A 19,268-nucleotide genomic window follows, 5' to 3' on the forward strand; every position below is an offset into this window, starting at 1 on the left:
ATTCTTAGATCTTCACATTATTTAGATCGGCACCTAAGAATCCAACTGTAGTGCCTAGCAGATCAATGTTGCCCACTCCTTCACATAATAACTGTGACTGGCCTGTTCTATTGCTCTTTCTCAGAGGGAAGAAAACACATTAAACTTCTCTGTCAAAGAAGCCACAGGCACATGGACTTGTGTAGTTGCCTGGGTTATCCACAGTCAGAGCCGAAGAGATACCCACAGCAAGATCAGGACAGAAGAGAGTAGCATTTAAGCTTCACAGGTGGTATTTCTTATTCTTTTTATCCCTGGTGCAAAAAAGCAGAATGCAAAGAAGCAAATTATGGCACAGTGTTGGGGAAAGGGTGGGACATGGGAAGTAACTAGACAGAAACAAGCCACCACATCTTCTCCCTCTCTGCTGGCAGACATCACCAGTCAGTCAAAACATCTTTTCCCACAGAGTCTAGCAATGGCCTCGAACCATTTCTGAACTTACCACTCCAGAAAACCACTGCCAATCAGTCAAAGTTGGCCCACAAGAACAAATGTATTTTCCATTGTTAGAATAACAGAAAGAAAATCACAATCTATAAATCTGTGTTCAAGCCCATTCAGACCGTTCCTAGCTACGTAGCCATGGACGAATTCCCAATTCTCTAAGCCACAACTTTCCCACAGCTTTGAATGGAGATAACAACTTTGCCCTTACCACCTGCCAGAGTGTGGCAAAACTCAAATGTGACAGTGCATGGAAGAATGCTTTGAAAACAGCAAGGCTCTATAGAGGTTAGATGGGAGGCATTACTACTTGTCACTTCCAGAACATTCCATGTGCCCTGCCCAGAGCACATTCCTTAGCCTTGGTTAGCTGCCTGCAGGATCACATGTGAAAAGAAGCCAGCAAGAGGAATTCAGCAACTCTCTGCTGTCCTTTGCATCTTTTCATCTGTTCTTCCTCACCCAAAGCAGACAGCATGTGGACCAGCCAGACTGCCATCTTTACTACAATTCTCCTGGCAGCCCAGAATGGCCCGTGTCCAAGGAGCTGAACTTGAACTCAGCTGACTGGCTGAAGCCAGTCAGTGCTTAGGGGTTTGTAACAAATGCAACATGCAACCATAGCTGTAGCTAAAGAAAACAATTTATAGCAGATTAAACAATTTAGCTTTTGAATAATAATTCCATACGAATTTATTTTGCATTTTGTGATGGTGCAAGGTGCTCTGTGCAGATGGGACTTTCCTAAATTAATAAGACATAAGAATATCTAAAAAGAACAATTTGGCTGGAGGTTCTGGAGTTTTCCTCAGCAGACTAAAGTTAGATGCCAATGGAGCCAAAAGTTGGAATAATTATGTCCTTGCAGAGAAAGTAACACCATGAAGAATGCTGCCAAGAGCATCCAAGGAGCAGCACTAAGACTGCAGGAGCCCTGTTCATGTTCCCAGCATGTGCAGTGCACAGCTTCCTGCCATTTTTATTCTGAGATGTGGAGAATGAATTACAGGGGCAAGTGCAGAGGCAGATAGATAGACTTAGGAGACTATTGGAACAATGCAGATAAAGATGATGGCAGTGCAGGGGGAAAGGGGAATGAATCAGGGAGTAGGATTGACCAGACATATTAATGGATCAGATAGAGGAGATGAATGAAAGGGATGAATTGAGAATGACTCTAATGTTTTCGTCATTATTAAATGCCATGGAGGTGGCATTTACTGAAATGGGGAAATAACAGAGGAGGTGTGGCTGAGAATCCAGTTTTATCTTGAGCATTGAGAGGGTTTTTCCTCCTGACATCAAATACATGGTCTTTTCCAACACCACTTCTCCAATTTTCTAACACCAACAAGGTGTCCTATAATTCAATTCAATTCAGATGCTAACTACCCAGAGTTTAGCTTCAGATGCCACAGTTTAAGGGCTCAATCCCAAGAGATTAGCCTCACTTCAGATGTCAGGCACAAGTATCAGGTCACCTGTACTTGGCCTGATACTTACTAAATCGGATGTTCCCATGACCCCCTCTTAGTTTTTATAATTTGCTAGAATGGTTCACAGAACTCAGGAAGCCTCTTTACTTTGTTTATGAGTTTATCATAAAGGATACAAACAGCCAGGTGCACAGGGCAAGGTCTAAAAAGGTCCTAAGAACAGGGTCTTCTGTCCCTTGTGGAATTGGGGTATATCACTCTCCTGGCATGTGGATGTGTTCACCCACTCAGAAGCTCTCTGAACTCTGTTGTTTAGGAGATTTTATGGAATTTTAATTATGTAGTCATGATTGATTAAACACAGGTCATGGGTGATTGACTCAATCTCTAGCCCCTCTCATTTCCCTAGAGGTTGGGCACATGCATAAAAGTTCTAAACTTCTAATCAAGGCTTGGTCTTTCTGGTGACTAGTCCCCATCTTGAAACTATCCAAAGGCTTGCCAAGAGTCACCTCATTAGTACAAAAAAATGCTCTGTAACCCTTATCATGCAGGAGCTCTGGGTTCTAAGAGCTCTGTGCCAGGAACCAAAGACAAAGACCAAATATCTTTCTATGATACCACAGGGATGTAACTTTCAGATGCTGTCTCTACTATCCTATATAACAGGCAGTCATATATGAAGCTGGGGCTCAGGGAGAAATCAGAGGCCAGATTCAAATTCTATCTCTGCTGCTTATTAGCATCCGTGACTATTAATAGGTACTTAACCTCTCCACAGCTTAGCTGCTTCATTTCTAAAATGCAAATAATAACCAGCTTGCAGGATTCTATAAAAATAAAAAAGAGAGCATGTAAAGCTACCATTAATTCAACAAATATGTGTTGAACCCCTGCTATGTTCCAGGAACTATTCTAGGGGCTGGAAATAGAACATGGGACAAAACAAACCAAAGCCCAACCCTCATAAATTTACATGCCACTAGAGAAGATCAACAATACATAAATAAATAAGAAAGTATGCACCATGAAGTTGGTGGTAAGTGCTATAGAGAAAAATGGGGGGAAGAGGAATGTCATCATCTTAAATAGAATGGCCTGACTGAGAAGAGGACAGGTGAGCAGATGCCTGAGCAGGTGAGGGAGAGAGCCATGAAAATATCTGTAGAAGAGCATCCAGGCAATGAGAAAAGCAAGACAAAGAGACCTGAGGTGGAGGCCAGTGAGGCCAGAGGTGGCCCATTCAGAAGGCATGGCTGCTGCTCAGAATTCCAGTAGTGTTCATTGTCAGGATGGCCCATTTGATATGCATCCTAGGCTACTGCTTTCCAGAGGCATATTGTTGTAACTCCCCAGCTTCACTGTAATCATTTACCTGCTTTTTTAACTCATTAAAGAGGAGTCCAGAATATTTTTGTACTGCCATTCCTGTCCCTCAGCCAAGTACCTCAGACATAGAAGAGCAATTGTTGTCTGGAACCTGACCAAACACACACACACACACACACACACACATAAACAAGCAAATTGCGACTCATCCTACTTCCTGAAATATTAGTCTCTTCCCTTAAGTTTCCTCATCTCCACCAGAAACTAAGTTATTTTGAATTTATTTGCATTAAGGAGTATTCATTCTTGGGGAATAGACTTTTAACATGGCATTCTCCACCAAGCCTGGCTTTCCTGAAACTCCTTCAACAAGGACAATTGCCTATATTAGCTGCATCAACAGCTAACCTAACCCTGGAAAGAATGAACCTAAGTCCCACACACCTGAATGCTTTAGTATGCAGGATGCTTTATTAGCAACACGTTTTCGCTGCTGATCATAAACATCTGCTGTTCCAAGGACCATAATTTGAGGAGCAAGCTTCTAGAGAATTAGAAATGCATGTGGAAAAAGTTAAAATAATAACCAGTCTTGGAAATGCTCTGTGAGCAAAGAATAGGCACTCCAGTGACAATAGTCACTGCCATTTATTGAGCACTTGCTATCAGCCACGCACTGTGCTTAATGCTTTACTTACCCCAGCTAATTAAGTTAAATCTTCACCATACCCTTGGCAAGGTAGATATTTGCCCCATGCTACAGAGGAAGAAATGACATCTCAGAGAGAGGTTAAGAAATGCCAACCTCAGAGAGGTTTAGTCACTGGCCCAAGGTCAAGCTACTGAAGGGTAAAAGTAGGATTTGAACCCAGATCAACCAGTATTGAAAACAGCATATCAAATGTATTTGCAACAAAGATCCAACAAGGTATCTCATTCTAAAAGTCAAGCAAATTTCTTTTTGCAGAAATTAAAGGGTTGTCCTTATTGTTAACTATGAAAAGCTACAGCTGAGTACCTGGTCTGATTGAGACCAATGCCCAGGATGGGAGGGAGAGGCATGCTGAGAGCCTGGCCCCCTTCCACAAGAGTGAACTGACAGACAAGTTGGACTTTGGTGCAAAGCACTGGAGTTTTCTCCATGAATTAGCCATGGGTGCTCGATGCTGATGACTGAGAGCAATCATACTGCTCACAGCAGATGGGAGCATATGGTGCCAACCACAATGAATCAATGTGTCACAGCAGCCAGGCTCTCAGATACGATTTAGAAAATGTTGCCAAACAATGATTATGATATTAGCAGGGGGATGGGGCCAGCAATTAACATCTTTCAGTCAATCACTTATAGCACTTTTTAAAAACCTTTATCCAATAGCTATTGCCACGGCTTCAGTTTATAGATGGAGAAATAGAGGTGCAAAGCAGTTTGCCTCAATTTACAGAGTAAGTCACTGACAGAATTTGTGGGGTTTTGCGGGAGCCTAATAAGTAGATTGCCTCTTCTGCCCGGGTCTTGAACTAATCAAGAAATAAAATGGCAGAGGCAGAGATGGAGCACAAAATACCATCTTTATTACAGATAAAGCTAGGCTGGAAGACAAATGGCCTAGCTGACTCCCCTATAACCAACTTGGAGGGGCCACCTGAGGGGAAGGTAAAGCTCCCAGGGTCATTGGCCCCATGGCCTGGATGGGTGAGAAAGGAGAAATCCCCTGCTCTCAAGACCTTCGTTAGATAGATTAACTCCCCAGGTGAAAAACATGGTTCAAACAAACGCTGTTGCCAGTCAAACAGGTAACTCACTTTATCTGCTTAAGAAGTTTGTCTATTTAGGGGTGTCAATCTTTTTGTGATTTTTCTCATCAGGGTCTTTGAGCCAATTATATTGCCATAATTGGGAGATGGGCTTCCACTAAAGGGAATGAATATTATAATACCACTGCCAATTATCCCAAGAACAGGTTGACCCTGGCAGCAAATTAGGATTCAGGGAGACAAGCCCTAGACTGAGATGAGGATAAAATCTCTTCTCTCTCAGGCAAGAGATACTATCCAAGCAGAAGATCCTGTCCCAGTATATTAGTCTGTTCTCATGCTGCTATAAGGACATACTCACGGCTGGGTAATTTATAAACGAAAGAGGTTTAATTGACTCACAGTTCTGCAGGGTGGGGGAGGCTTCAGGTAACTTATAATCATGACAGAAAGGGAAGCAAAAATGTCCTTCTTCACAAGGCAGCAGGAGAGAGAAGAATGAAAGCTGAGTGAAGGGGAAGCCCCTAATGAAACCATCAGACCTCATGAGAACTTACTATGATGAGAATAGCAGCATGGGAGTAAGTGTCCCCATGATTCAATTACCTCCTACCGGCTCCCTCCCACCACACGTGGGGATTATGGGAACTATAATTAAAGATGAGATTCAGGTGGGGACACAGCAAACAACATCATTCTGCCCCGGCTCCTCCAAAATCTCATGTCCTCACATTTCAAAACCAATCATGCCTTTCCAACAGTCCCCTAAAGTCTTATTCCAGCATTAACCCAAAAGTTCAAGTCCAAAGTCCAAAGTCTTATCTGAGACAAAACAGGTCCCTTATGCCTATGAGCCTGAAAAATGAAAAGCAAGGTAGTTTCTTCCTAGATACAATGGGAGTACAGGTATTGGGTAAATACTCCACTCCAAATGGGAGGAATTGGCCAAAACCAAGGGGCCACAGGCCCCATACAAGTCCAAAATCCAATAGGGCAGTCGTTAAACCCTAAAGTTCCAAAATGATCTCCTTTGACTCCATGTCTCACATCCAGGCCACATGGATTCAAGAGGTGGTCTCCCACAGCCTTGGGCAGCTCCACCACCCCTGTGACTTTGCAGGGTACAGACCCCCTCCATGCTGCTTTCACAGGCTGGCGTTGAGTGTCTGTGGCTTTTCCAGGCACATGGTGCGACCCGTTGCTGGATCTACCATTCTGGGATCTGGAGGATGGTAGCCCTCTTCTCACAGCTCCACTAGACAGTGCCTCAGCAGTGACTCTGTGGAGGCTCCAACCTCACATTTCCCTTCGGCACTGCCCTGGCAGAGGTTTTCTATGACAGCTCTACTCCTGCAGCAAACTTCTGCCTAAACATCCAGGCATTTCCATACATCCTCTGAAATCTATGCAGAGGTTCCCAAACCTTGATTCTTGTCTTCTGTGCACCCCCAGAACCAATACCACATGGAAGCTGCCAAGGCTTGGGGCTTGTACCTTCTGAAGCAATGGCCGGAGCTGTGCCTTGGCCCCTTTTAGCCATGGCTGGAGCTCAAACAGCTGGGACACAGGGCACCATGTCCCAAGGCTGCACAGAGAAGGGGGACTCTGGGCCCGGCCCATGAAACCAATTTTCCCTCCTCGGCCTCTCAGCCTGTGATGGGAGGGGCTCTGTGAAGGTCTCTGACATGCCCTGCAGACATTTTCCCCATTGTCTTGGGGATTAACATTCAGCTTCTCATTACTTATGCAGATTTCTGCAGGGGGGCTTGCATTTTCCCCCAGAAAATGGCTTTTTATTTTCTACAGCATCATCAGGCTGCAAATTTTCCAAATTTTTATGCTCAGCTTCCTCGTGAATGCTTTGCCACTTAGAAATTTCTTCCACCAGATGCCCTAAATCATCTCTCTCAAGTTCAAAGTCCCACAGATTTCTAGGGCAGGGGCAAAATGCCACAAGTCTCTTTGCATAGCAGAGTGACCTTTACTCCAGTTCCCAGCAAGTTCCCATCTCCATCCAAGACCACCTCAGCCTGGAATTCATTGTCCATATCACTATTGGCATTTTGGTCAAAGCCTCAACAAGTCTCTAGGAAGTTCCAAACTTTCCCACATTTTCCGGTCTTCTTCTGAGCCCTCCAAACTGTTCCAACCTTTCCCTGTTACCCAGTTCCAAAGTCGTTTCCACATTTTCAGGTATATTTATGGCAGCACCCCACTCTCTGTGGTACCAATTTACTGTATTAGTCCATTTTCACACTGCTATGAAGAAATACCCAAGACCGGGTAATTTGTACAGGAAAGAGTTTTAATTGACTCACAGTTCTGCATGGCTGGGAAGGTCTCAAGAAACTTACAATCATGGTGGAAGGGGAAGCAAACACATCCTTCTTCACAAGGCAGCAGGAGAGAGAAGAATGCATCAGATCTCGTGAGAACTTACTATCACAAGAATAGCGGCAAGGGGGTAACCACCCCCATGATTCAATTACCTCTCACCGGGTCCCACCTAACACACGTGGGGATTATGGGAACTACAGTTCAAGATGAGATTTGGGTGGGGACACAGCCAAACCATATCACCCAGGAATGACAAAAAAGGAAGTATACATGTTTCCCCTTGCTCGTTCTTTAGATTTGTGTTTCCAGGGCACTATCAATGCTATCTGGTCCGACTCTTTGTCAATGCTGTCTCAGCAACCAAGCAAGAAGAGTAAACAAAATCTCACTGAGAGCTGGACCCCACAAAAGCCATTACAGCACTGAGCAGATACCATCAGCCTGAATGTCAAATACAGCTGCACCAAGTCCACAGCCTCACTAACTCTGAGCATCATCTCTCTTTAGCCCCTGACCTGCAGCCTGTTACCAAGTCCCCTACTAAGAGAATTCCAGAGTTCCTTAAGGGAAAAAAATAAATCTTATGCCCTGCTTCCAACTAAAATATTCCTCTATTCCACCCAACTGAAGATAATTTTCACAGTTTACTGCAGACATGTACTTTAAACAGAAGCAGTTTAGCTTCTGGTTGCATTAAACCTTTGTTCTCCAGAATAATTTCTTGCCTTTATCTTACATAATCAGAAGGCCTACTGAAGTGTTGCTGTTGTTGTTATAGGAGTAATCTGCCCCCAAAAGTCAAGTCAGACTTCCATCTTTAGGAAAACAAAAAGGGTGCTGGTAATCTTTAAATAACTATTGCCAACCTGCATCCAAGCCTTTGCTTCTACCCCACAAGGTTTCAAAGAATATTAATGATTCCATCTAATTCCATTACAAAAGTCCTAGTCCTATCTCAAAGTCGAGTACAGATGCAGACATTTTTCTGTTTCCCTCTGACCTTAATAGAATGTTTATATTTTTGGAGCCCTCTCTGTCAACATATTTTTATGCCTCAATATCTCCAGGAAAATAATAAACTCTGTTAGTAACAGCACCTCACAGACTCCAACAGGAAGTTTCATTTTGGAGAATATCTAAGGTCTGCAATACACAGACCTTACAAAGACAAAGCAGAATTTTGAGAGGTGAACATTTTCATAGCTGAATTGTGTCTTGTCTGTTCAGGCTGCTATAACAGAATACCTTAGACTGGGTAATTTATAAACAATATTAGTTTATTGCTCACAGTTCTAGAGGCTTGGAAGTTTAAAATCAAGATGCCAGCAGATCCAGTATCTGGAGAGGACATATTCCTCATACATGGCAGCTTCTATCTGCCTTCATATGGCAGAAGGGGTGAACAAGTTCCCATGAGCCTCTCTTCTTCTCCAAGGCCCCACCTCTTACTAATGTTGCATTGGAGATTAGGTTTCAACAAATGAACATGGGGAGGAACGCAAACATTCAGAATGTAACATTCCACCCTTGGCCCCCAACATCCATATCCTTCCCACATGCAAAATACATTTATTCCATACCAAATGGCCCCCAAAGTCTTAACTGGTTCCAGCATTAACTTTAAAATCTAAGTCCAAAGTCTCACCTAAATATCATCTAAATTAGATTTGGGTGAGACTCAAGGTATGATTCATCCTGAGACAAATTTCTCTCCAGCTGTGAATCTGTGAAATCAAAAGTTATACGCTTACAGAATGCAATGGTGGGACAGGCACAGGATAGACATTCCCATTCCAAAAGACAGAAATAGGAAGGAAGAAAGGGGTGACTCATCCCAAGTAAGTTCAAAACCCAACAGGATGAACAATCTTAAACCTTAAAGATGCCCCCTTTCCGGACACACTGGGGAAAAGGTCCAAGGCTCAAGGCAGCCCCACCCCTCATAGCACACACCACAACTTTCCCAGGTTGGAGTCTCCTGCCTGCGGTTCACCCAGCCTGGAGTAGCACCCCGGTGGTTCTACCACTCTGGGGTTTCAGGGATGTCCCCACTCCCATGGCTTTATGAGCTATTGCCATAGTAGGTTCTCTGCAATATCTTCCCCCCTGTACCATTTCTCTGCCTGGGCCCTGAGGCTGTCCAGAGCATCCTATGAAATCTAGGTGGAGGTAGCCATGACCCCACAGCTCATGCACTCTGAGCATCCATGGAGATGGCACCTCACAAACACCGCCAAGGTTTATTGCCTGTGCCCTCAAAGGGGAAGCCACTGTGGGCTGCACCACACTTGGGCCCACAGGTGCCACACCTGGGCTAGCTGAGAAGCACTGCAGCAGAATGCAGGGAACAAAGACTTGAGGCAATACTGTGCTGTGAGGTCCTACAGACTATGGAGGCCCCTCTTTTGACGTGTCATGCACCACATGACATTTCAGTCAGTGACAAACTATACACAATGGTGGTCCCATAAGATTATAATACTGTATTTTTACTGTGCCCTTTCTTTTCTAATTTTTAATTTTTATGGATACATAGCAGGTATATATATTTATGGAGGACATATGATGTTTTGATAGAGCCATATATTGTGTAATAAACACATCAGAGTAACTGGGGTATCCATCAACTCAAGCATTTATCAATTCTCTGTGTTAGGAACATTGTACTTTTTCTGTATTTAGATATGTTTAGAAATGCAAACACTTACTGTTGTGGTACAGCTCCCTACATATCCAGTACAGTAATACGCTATACAGGTTTGTAGCCTAGCAGCAAGATGCTATACCATATAGTCAAGGTGTAGCAGGTTGTACCATCAAGGTTTGTGTAAATACGTTCTATGATGTCCATACAATGCTAAAATCATCTAATGACCCATTTCTCAGAATGTATCCCTGTCATTAAGTGATGCATCACTGTAGTTGATCTAATCTGTCCCCCAGTCCCTTGGCCCTCTGGGCTTTTGAGGAGAGTGGCAGCCCAGATGATCTCTCTGAAGTGCCCTAGTGGTCATTCTTCCACTGCCTTGATGAATAACACCTGGCTTCTAGTCTTACTAGGTCTTACTAGTCTCTTTATGAAATAGTCACTTGGCCACACTGTTTCATTCTTTCAAAAGAATGAAAAGCATTCTTTTCCATTCTGTAAAACGTGGCCAGGTGGACAATTTTCCAAATATTTAAGTTCTTCTTTCCTTTTGATTATAAATTTCATTTTTAATTTGTTTCTTTCTTCTCACATTTTACTTTATGTACATAGAGAAGGCATGCCACACCCTCAACACTTTGCTTAGGTATTTCTCCTACCAAATATCCTTTTTTCTCCCTCAGAAGTTCTACCTTCCACAAAATACTAGAATACAAACTCAATTCAGCCAAGTTCTCAGCCACTTTATAAACAAGATTGCCTTCCTTCCAATTTCCAATAACATGTTCCTCATTTCCATCTGAGACCTCATCAGAATGGCCTTTGCCATCCATATTTCTACCAGCATTCTGTGCATGATCTCTTAGGTAATCTCTAAGAAGATGGAGGCTTTCTCTACATATCTCTTCTGAGCCCTCATAAGAATCACCCTTAATGCCCTGTTCACTTCAATGTAGCTTTTTTCTAGCATGCAAACTCCAAAGTCTTCCAGCCTCTCCCCACTACCCAGTTCCAAAGCTGCTTCCACACATGTAGGTATTTGTTTTAGCAACACTCCACTTCTTGGTACAAATTTCTGTCTTAGTCTGTTCAGGCTGCTATAACAAAATACCCTAGACTGGATAATTTATAAACAACAGAAATGTATTGCTCACAGTTCTGGAGGCTGTGAAGTTCAAAATCAAGATGCCACCAGATTCAGTGTCAGCTAAGGACCCATTCCTCATACATGGCAGCTTCTTTGTGTCCTCACATAGTGGAAGGGGTGAATAAGCTCCCTTGGGCTCTTTTATAAAGGAACTAATTTCACTCATGAGGGTTCTGCCCTCATGACATAATCACCTCCTAAAGGCCCCACCTCTTAATACTACTGCATTGGAGATTAGATTTCAACATGAATTTTGGGGAGACACAACATTCAGACCATAGCATCCCTCCACTTTCAACCCTCACCTTCCCCCAAAATAAGAATAAGTTCTTGGGAGGATCTAACTTACTGACTTTCCCCCTCTCATTATTTAATCTGCTTCATGTGTTTATTTCAAATTTTACCACTTCAAAAGTTCAAGTCCTTGTGTTACATTAATGTCTGCTTTCATTTTTCTTTATTCTCTGTTCAAACAAGTTGTTAAAGTCTATGGCTAAAGAGGGGCCATACAGAGAAAGCTAATGCTCATTTCATTAGAAAGAACTAAATTTTACATTTGTAGAGTGGAAACACTGCCTCAAAACATGGTGATCTCTGATTCCTTCTACGTTCTCCTTAGCTTACAGATATCCGTAAAATGGTACACATCTGGTGAGCGAAGAAGAGTGCTATCCTACCAAATTTACTATAAATTTGAAGCCTTCTTGTGGTTTTTCACCTTTAGTTTTCTGTGTTTTGTTTGTTTTGTTTTGTTTTGTTTTGTTTTTTGGAGACGGAGTTACACTCTTGTTGCCCAGGCTGGAATGCAATGACGCAATCTTGGCTCACCGCAACCTCCACCTCCCAGGTTCAAGCAATTCTCCTGCCTCAGCCTCCCGAGTAGCTGGGATTATAGGCATGAGCCACCATGCCCAGCTAATTTTGTAATTTTAGGGGAGACAGGGTTTCTCCATGTTGGTCAGGCTGATCTCAAACTCCCGACCTCAGGTGATCCACCCGCCGTGGCCTCCCAAAGTGCTAGGATTACAGGCATGAGCCACCACATCCAGCCTTCACCTTTAACTTTCAAAATGAAACAGTTGTATCAGGAATATTCCTCCTATAAACAAGACCAATATATGGAAATTGTATTATACAAAAGAAAAATAAATGCATATTCACTTTGTAAAATAACTTATCCAGTGAATTTCTGTACTAGCAAGTTTCCCCAGTACTTCAAAAAATAATGACACAGTTTGTTTTAAATTTTGATTTTTAATGGGAGGACAGACTTTTGTAAAATGAGGTACAACTACAGCCATAAAGAAAATTCTTCCCCACCAATTCACCAATCCTTCTCTATTCATTAATATATTTATGTATATACTCGTTCTAATCACGTGTATCCCAATGTATATAGAATATGAGTAACTGCACAAGTATACAATTGCTATCTGCTATTTAGATAACTGCTGCAACACAACCTGTTTTCCATATCACACTAGAAAAGACTGAGCTGAAATGTCAGTTTTCAGAATAAACACTTTTAAGCATCTTACTTGTTGAGTCAGGAGTTCAGTAACTCAGGTGCCAAAGGGCTCTGACCTAACATTTGCTCATTCCCAGAGAAAACAGTTCTGTTGAGTCACAGGCAGAAAGATAAGGGAAACACTTTTAGTTCTCAAATTAAGGTAGTCACTCGTTTTGCAACTGCATTCACGTCTGACAGCCTTGATAGACACATATTTCAGGAGAAACTTATATAAAGAAAATAAATTGCCATTTGGCACTTTTCATGCCTGGCACCCTCAAGGAGAAGAAGACCCCATCTTTATTCCACAGGCAGCACTTCCTGCTGCTTTGTTCTTTATTTAGTTCTCTTTAAAGTTCAGCAGCATTTTAATTCTTTTTCAAATTCTCCAAAATTCTAAACCACTCCATACGTGACAGAATTTTAAATAAATCCTCATAGTTTCAAAAGTATAAATAAAGTCCTGAGCCACCACGGAAAGCAGAAGCAGTGTCTTTGTCAGGTACCCTTGCCTTCAGGCCCGTCTTGATGCCCTTGGCTGGCACCATCTCTCCCTTCCCCCTGGCCACAGCCACCTGCTGCCTTCCACACTCTTGGGGCCCCTAGTTTTATCCGTCATGTCTGCCTGCTACAGACTGGTGTTGCATCTCTCAGCACTGCATGCATTGCGTTGCATACTCTCATTCACCTTTCCTTTTTCCTAACAGGATCCTTACCCTTTTTTCCCCAAAAATTCACTCCTGCTGCACACCATCATGTTCTTCGGGAAAGCTAACTCCATTCCCAGCTTTCAAGCAGTGGATCTGATTAGTGTGAGTAAATCAGTACATAGCACTCTCCCAGTGACCGTCATGGCTTAAGTTGGCCCAATCAAACTGAAGGGAAAGACAATCGGAAAAGAAGTTTTTTCTTGCTCTCCCCTCCCTCTTCCGGACATGAATAAGGAAGCAGGAGGCCCTACTTGTCAGTGGCAGCCCCCTTGTGACCATAAAAAGAACCATATTCAGTTTGAAGTTGATGTGGAAATATCTGGGATGAATTCTTGATGTCATCGTTGAGCCACTAACCATACTCCTCTGAAGCTCACCTGACTTCTGAACTTCTTTCTTGTAGCACTTCTCAGAGGCTTTACTATTCCAAAATACACTGTGACCCTTCAAGAGGGAAGTGTGGTAGTCTGTCCTTTCCAACCAGATTTGATCACATAGCCCTGTCTCTCTCAAGGACTAGTATTCCATGGAACTCGGCTTGGGGAACACCACACTGTGGTCATTTTAGGATTATCTGGGGCGAAAATGTCTCCTGACATGCTGTCAATCACTAGCTACTAAAGAGCTGGAGGTAAAGAACACACAACATAAATCCTTAAATCCAATGTTTCCTGCTTGAGATATACACTATGTGTTAATAGTTTGGACACAATCCAAATTCCACAATCACCTAATAATTTCTCTCTTTTTCTAAACCAAGTCAATTTTAATTTATTAAATTACATATTTATGTTATTCATAAACATTTGGCATGATTACTCTGCCCCAAATATTAAAATACCAACAAAAACAAGGCTTACTTCTGCCTAACATTCAAAGTCACCCTGATCTGACCCTTCCCTTATTAGCTGTTTGTCACAACTCCCCAGCCCAGTCTTCACCTTAGACTCATTACTCTCTCCCATCCCTGAGTCCTCAGCTCAGAGCCCAACCACAGCAGCCTCATCCTTTCCAATTTTTTTTTTCAGGTCCAGAATTCCAAATTCATTTTAATTATACATTTAGTTACATAAGCAATACATTAATACATGCTGCTTATAAAAATCCAAATACTAGGCTAACATCCTCTTTGATAGCCCCAATTGTGGTTCTTTTCCTGCCTCTACAAAAGTAACCACTGTTATCAGCGTTATCAGCTTTACGTGTAACCTTCCAGACCTTTTTCTGGGCATTTACACACACGTATATGGACCCACAGAACACATGCAGGCATCTTCCATTCTATTGCTGCTCACTGTCCTCACCTTGGTTATGGACAGCTTTAAGGTCCCAGAAGCCAGGAGAGGTATTAGTTCCTAGAAACTGGGATCAAGGAAAAGAGAAGTACAACTTAGTCCCTCTGGAAAAATGGATGACACACAGCATCCACTGTCACACCGAAAATGTCATCTTCTCAGAGGGCAAGAACCGGACAGCAAAGCCCTCTCACAGGAATGCATGGAGGAGAGAAAAGGAGCTATGGGGGGTGTTAGCAGCAAGGCTGTCAGGCTCCCTGAAGAAGCCTTATGATATGGTTTGGATTTGTGTCCCCACATCTCAGGTTTAATTGTAATCTCCCGTGTTGGAAGAGGGGCCTGGTGGGACTGGATCATGGGGGTGCATTTCCCCTTTGCCGTTCTCCTGAGAGTGAGTTCTCACCAGATCTAGTTGTTTAAAAGTGTGTGGCACCTCCCCCTGCCCCTCTTCTGCTCCAGCCACATAAGATATGTCTCATCCCCCTTCACCTTCCGCCAAGATCGAAAGCTTCCTGAGACCTCCCCAGTCATGCTACCTGCACAGCCTGTGGAATCACGAACCAATTACACCTCTTTTCTTTATAAATTACCCATTCTCAGCTATTTCTTTATAGCAGTGGGGGAATGAACGAACATACCTTACAACCTCCATTGGATGTCACAGGGCAGCAATGGTTTGACGTAGGCAACACTCCAACCCTCATCAACACTGTGCAGTCCAGCTCTTCCCTGGGATGCTCTTCACAAGTCACACTCCACTCCCCCAGCCCCTCTCTACTTCCCACCCTTTCTGTCTGGAAAGCTGGGAGAGCTGCCATTTTGGATTTGGACAGCTACTCCCCAAATGTCCAACCAACGGAAAGTGGGAAAAGAAAAGAAGGCCCAACCATGTTTAAAGTGGGTTTGCCTGTTCCTTGCCCACTCTTCAGTGGGACAGCCAAAACCGTTCTCTCCTGAGTTTGACAGAAACACTGTTAGGACAAATGTGCTAGTAGTGGCATGTTTTTACCCAGGATCAGAGAGCACAACTGGGGGTGAGTTGGAAGGGACCCCCCGATGAAGTGGCAGTACAAGGGGAAAAGGGTGCTGAGGAAGAGTCAGACACACATCTGCACCGGCTCCCATCACCTCCCTCCCCACACACTCCACCTTCGCCCTCATTTCCTGCACTGAGCCTTTGGTTACGAAACCTCTTTTGTTAATATCCACTAGATGTATTTGAATAAAATAGTAAAATAGCCAACATAAATGTAAAGTTTCCATTAAAGACGACCTCACTAGATTCACAACTCCTTCAGAACAGCAAAGCCCTGTGTGAAGCCACCAGAGTGGGTGAGTGGGAGCTTCACCTGGGTTGCGGCAGTGCTTTTAATTGACTCAATCCTCAATTCTGGCTCATGTCCCAGAATACAAGGCAAGGCTCCTCTCTTCCGGTCATCTAAGACCTCTGCCTTTTCTTTTTTTTTTCTTTTGAGACAGAGTCTCGCTCTGTCACCCAGGCTAGAGTGCAGTGGCGCAATCTCCACTCCCTGCAATCTCCACCTCCTGGGTTCAAGTGATTCTCCTGTCTCAGCCTCCGGAGTAGCTGGGCTTACAGGTGACTGCCACCATCGGCCAATTTTTGTATTTTTAGTAGAGATGGGGTGTCGCCGTGTTGGTCAGGCTGGTCTCGAACTCCTGACCTCAGGTGATCTGCCTGCCTTGACCTCCCAAAGTGCTGGGATTACAGGCATGAGCCACCGCACCCGGCCTGACAGCTGCCTTTTCATAAAGAAAATCCGAGAACAAAGAAGAATACATATATATTTGGAATTTTGCCCAGCATAATAATCTCCACCTTCCTCCCTGACTTCATGTCCTCCCGCTGTCTCCTCCCCCACTCTGTCCCTCACTGTCCCCTCACAGGTGATGCACCTTCCTGGTTTAGGCCTTTGCACACGCTGTTCCTCCTGCCTAGAGTGCTGCTCCTCCTGGTCTCTGCATGACTATTTCTTACTTGCCATTCACACTAAATGTCTCGTCTTGCTCTAAATGTCATTTCTCAGGCCTTTTCTGGATTTCTGCTCCAATATCGTCACTTTTTTCAGATCTCTCTATTTTAGCTTTCTGTATAGAACCTAGCAATATCTGATGTTTTTCTTTTTTCCTTTTGCTGTTGTTGATGTTGTTTTTTAATTGTTTGACTGCTAGACTAGAATGGTAATGGGAATTTGCCTTGTTCATCCCAGTATCCCAGACATCTGAAAACAGAGCCTAGCATAAATAAGTATTGAATGAAATCAGTGAATCTTTGAACCTGCAACTTCACATGTAAGCCCTCGCATAATCCTCCTTCTATCTCAAAGCTTGTTTCTCATCCTTCCCTCCAACTCATGCTTTCCTCCAACCAGACTCATTTATTTAAAGTTCTCCTTTCCTGCATGCTGTGTTGTCTTCCATTCTTTTCCACATACAGTCATGGGCCACATAACAATGTTTCACTCAATCATGGACCACATATATGACAGTGGTCCCATAAGATTATAGTACTGCATTTTGACTGTACCCTGTTAATGTTTAGATGTATTTAAATCCATTGTGTTACAATTGTATTGCCATTGTGTTACATTGTGTTACTACAGTATTCAGTACAGTCATATGCTATACAGAGTTGCAGCCTAGACACAATAGGCTATACTATATAGCCTAGGTGTGTAGTAGGCTGTGTCATCTAGGTTTGTGTCAGTACACTCCGTGATGTTTACACTGTGATGAAATTGCCTATCAACACATCTCTCAGAACATATGCCCTTTGTTAATCGACATGTGACTGTACTGTTCTCTCCCTTTTCTGTTCCCCCACATATTGCCTGAAACCCTAGCTTCTCCACCTAGCTGAATGCTTCCTGTCTTCTAGTTGTTAGATCAAACATCACCTTCTTCAGAAACAGTCCCCACCTACCTCCTTCCATCCTCAGCCAGGCTACAAGTTTCTCCTCTGTGTTGGGAATTCTCTGCTTGCATGTACCAAATTATTTATGTTATTGTTCTGATTCTGTGTCTATTTACTTCTATTTACTCCCCTAGAGATTGAGATCATGAATGGGGGTCATGTTAGTTTCCATACATCTGCAGCCCACTGACAGGTGAGTACTCAATAAATGGCTGCTGAATGAATAAATAGGAAACATGTAAATATTTTGAAAGAAAAGAAAGAAGAGCACTAGAAAAACGCTCAGTGCAGTGGCTCACACCTGTAATCCCAGCACTTTGGGAGGCCAAGGCAGGTGGATCACTTGAGGTTAGGAATTCGAGACCAGCCTGGCCAACATGGTGAAACCTCATGTCTGCCAAAAATACAAAAAATGTAGCTGGGTGTGTTGGTACCCGCCTGTAGTCCCAGCTACTTGGGAGGCTGAGGCAGGAGAATCATTTGAACCTAGGAGGCAGACAGTGCAGTGAGCCAAGAGTCACACCACTGCACTCCAGCCTGGGTGACAGAGCGAGACTCTGTCTAGGAAGGAAGGAAGGAAGGGAAGGAAGGGAAGGTAGGGAAGGAAGGGAAGGAAGGGAAAGAAGGAAGGAGAGAAGGAGGGAAGGAGGAAGGGAGGGAAGGAAGGAAGAAAGGAAGGAAGGAAGGAATTCATGAAATGCAAGAGAAAAGACTTCATCTAAATCTTTTAGATTAAGAAAAAAATTCTGAATGAGACCTGAGAAACATCATATCAAAGTCAGGGGGATCTAAGACCTGCAGTGTCCTTCCTTCATCTCTTCCACTGGTTTTGATGCAATGATGTAGAAACCTACTGATGTAGCCTTTTCAAATTATTTCTGTTTATTATAAAAGTATTGAACACAACAAAAGATAATCCAATATAAAATTACCTGACATCTAAACTAGACCTTCCTGTTAATATACATACACCATGTCTTTGGGGTAGGAGTAAAAGGCCACAGTAGTAACCTACAGGTGGGATCCATGATTGTGCACTATCACCCTGTAGGTACGGGTGTGTGCTCTCACCAATCCACAAGTGCCTAGGCTCTCACTGGGGATTGGATTCAGTAGGAGGGCTCTCATTAGAGCAATATCAAAAACCTTTCTCCAGAGGCTCACCCTCCTAGCTCAGGCAAGGGGATGGAAAGAATGCATCCCTGCAGCAGAAGCAAGTATCATGAAGGTATGAACATTTTAGATCTTATAATTAATGGACACCTCTTGGTTGTCCTGGTTCTGTATATATATACTGTTTCTGTTACCCCAACCATACCGTTGTAAACCTTATGTATATGTAAACTAAGCAACCCCAAAGGATTGGTTTTAGCTGTAGTTTTTATGTATATACAAATTAGACAATCCAATGTCAATTCTGGATATGGTTAAGCATACTTCCAGAGTAGGCTTATTCGATACCCCCATGCGTGTGGCTAGAGTTTTACATATACATGAGTTAGGCAACCCTAGTATGTAGCTCCTAACAAGATGTGGTGCTTCCTTTCACTGGACACAAGCAGCTCTTATAGGTTAGTATGATAAAATAATGACACCAGAACTAGGACTATATAATCATACACATACTCTATGCAGTGGAGGCTGTAACATACACCGTATAGTCTTCCCTCTTTTATGGAGA

The sequence above is a fragment of the Macaca mulatta genome, chromosome 3 (assembly GCF_049350105.2).
Source record: "Macaca mulatta isolate MMU2019108-1 chromosome 3, T2T-MMU8v2.0, whole genome shotgun sequence".
Lineage (NCBI taxonomy): Eukaryota > Metazoa > Chordata > Mammalia > Primates > Cercopithecidae > Macaca > Macaca mulatta.